General features: G+C 32.5%; 1 non-coding gene across 1 annotated transcript; it reads right to left on the bottom strand.

Moving 5' to 3' along the window:
* Positions 1-267: 267 nt before the first annotated feature.
* LOC111821748 (small nucleolar RNA SNORD115) lies at positions 268-347 on the bottom strand. Its single transcript, XR_002825086.1, has one exon. It is a non-coding gene; the product is annotated as a small nucleolar RNA SNORD115 (small nucleolar RNA).
* Positions 348-2,795: the final 2,448 nt, after the last annotated feature.

Below are 2,795 nucleotides of genomic sequence, written 5' to 3'. Positions count from 1 at the left end.
ACATATATTGGCAGCTCTACTTTATGACCCACATAAACAGAAAAAAAAAAAAGTCAAACAATAAGCCCAAAAAATGACAGACTATGAGAAAATATAGATCACTTAAATAAGCCCTAAAGAATCAAACCTGTGGTTAAATTAAAAGCATATACATAATATTAGATGAAATAATTTACACTACAGTTTCATTGTCTCAAGCCCAGTATATCATTCCCAACTTCCTCTTCTAGGATACCCGACTTTCTTTCCCAGGACTGTCACCTAAATGGGCCACAGGGTAATTCTATGATGATGACTTTTATGTAATCATATCTCTTCAAGACAAGTTTGGGTCTTATCATTGACCAAAGACATGGGGCTTCCTAGGAACATACCACTTTGACCTCAATAAGATGTCCATAAATGTTGATCTTAAAGCCTGAGCTAAACAGGATCAGAATTTGCATATAATCTTTGCAGGACACCTTGGTGGTAGGAATTGGCCCATAAAGAGCTGGTAAGAGGGTGTCACATCCATGGGTCTTTATAAAAGAAGAGAGTAGTAAGAGAAAGAGCATATATTTCTATGGTTATGGCTCATGTAAGCTATTCTTAATGGAGCAATAAGACCAGTATTCCAAAAACAGCCCACTGCATGGGCTGTTGGTCATTCATAACAAGCAATGAAAGGACAAGGAGTACAGGTTTCTTGATTTTAAATAACTTTTAACAAGGTTAACCTTTGGTGATATATAGAAGAGGCTGTATCCATAATCATTGGCATTATTATTGCATATGAACTCAGGAAATGACACTCCTGGGGAATCTTGATATTTGATGGCCTTATATGAGTGTATATATTTATCAAAACATCAAATTGCACATTTAAGATCTGTGTACTGTTTTTAAATTTTCTTCAATTTAAAAAAAAATGACAAAGTTTTACATTAGCAGACCAGAGTATTTTTTTTTAAACCAAGAATTTTTAAGAAATTATTCTCATTTTTAAGAGGTTAGAAAGTTCATAGAATTAAAATGCATTCTTAAAGATTATCTGAAGTTTTCTTAACAGTGATGATTGAGTAGAACCCCACTCTCTAAATGGTTAACACAGCGTGTTTTTCCCATAAAACAAGGAAGTGATTGGCATGTTATATATCCCCATCCCAAACTCTGTCAATATGACAAAGCAACCAATAAATTAACATGTAAACAGCAATTAATAGAGTATGCTGTCTCTGAGTGATCAGAAAACCTGATATTCAATAAAGATAATAAGCAAGCCAGAAAATAACAATAATTTCAACAACAAACCAGTATAGGTCAAATACACATTCATGAAGAGCTTAGATAAGATTGAACTTGCACTCTAAGTAGTAACAAGAAAGTTACACATAAAATATATACATACATACACATTTTACAGGAGAGTTACAAGAATAATGAAGGGCTCACATATATCCTTTATCCAGTGTATATTAATTGTCTATTGCTGCTGTAATAAATTACTGCAAACTTTGTGGCTTAAACAATAGAAATTTATTATCTTACACTTCTGTAGGTCTATAGTCGGACACTAGATATTCTAGAAATAATAAGACCAGTTTACTGAATTTGTATGAGTCTGTTAATGTACTCTCTATTCTGTTCAATTAATATATGTCTATTCTTTTGCCAGAGGCCTGGTGCCACAGTGGTTAAGTGCTTGGCTGTTAACTAAAAGGTTGGCAATTCAAATTCACCAGCTGTTCCTTGGAAACCCTATGTGATGGCAATGTTTTTTTATTTTGTTTGTTTTTTTTTCAGTTACTCTTTTGCAATACCATGATTTCAGGATTACTGTATCTTTATAGTATAGTAAGTCTTTATATTGAGTAACATGAGTTCTTCGCATTGTATTTCTTCTTAAGTATTATGTTGCTATTGTAAGTAGTTTGCCTTTCTATATAAATTATAAGATATTTAAGGAGCCTTGATGGCGCAGTGGGTAAAAGCAATTGACTGTTAACCCAAAGATTAATGGTTTGAAACCACCAGCAGCTCCGCAGGAGAAAGATGTGGCAGTCTGCTTCTGTAAAGATTTACAGCCTTGGAACTCCTAGGGGGTCGCTATGAGTTGGAATTGACTTGACGGCAGTAGGTTTGGTTTTTGGCTTAGTTGATGAAATATACAAAATAACTTGCTGAGCTTTTGATTGAGATTGTATTCAATATATTGATCAAGTTGGGACAAATTCACATTATAACATTATTGAGTATTCCAATTCATGAGCATAGAAAATATCTGAATTTATTTAGATCTTCTTTAGGTTTTTGATCAGAGTATCATAGCTTCTTCATATACTTGTGTCCATGACATAATCTGACAGGTTTTTACCTATGTATTAAATTTTTTGGTGCTATTTAAATGATACTTTTATTTTTATACTAAATTCCAGTTGGTCATTGCTGATATATAGGAGAGCAATTGAATTTTGTACATTAATTTTGTTTTCTGTGACATTGCTCATTTGCTTGTTAATTCAAGGAGATGTTTTTGTCAATTTTTTTTTTTTTTTTGTACACAGATCAGCATGGCATCTGTCAGCAAAAGTAGTTTAATTTCTCTCTTCCCAAGCTGTATAGCTTTTATTTCCTTTTCTTATAATTGTATAAATATCAATTATATTTATTTTCTTGTCTTATTTCTTGTCCAGTACAATGTTGAGGAGTTGTGAGAGAACATCCTTGACTTGTTCTTGATATCATGGAAACATATACATTTTATTACCATTAAGTAAGATGTTAGCTGTTAAGTTTCTGTAGATATTTTTAAT

Source organism: Trichechus manatus, unplaced genomic scaffold (assembly GCF_000243295.1).
Source record: "Trichechus manatus latirostris isolate Lorelei unplaced genomic scaffold, TriManLat1.0 scaffold00102, whole genome shotgun sequence".
In the NCBI taxonomy this organism is placed as follows: Eukaryota; Metazoa; Chordata; class Mammalia; order Sirenia; family Trichechidae; genus Trichechus; species Trichechus manatus.
This window is presented reverse-complemented; position numbering and strand designations above follow the sequence as displayed.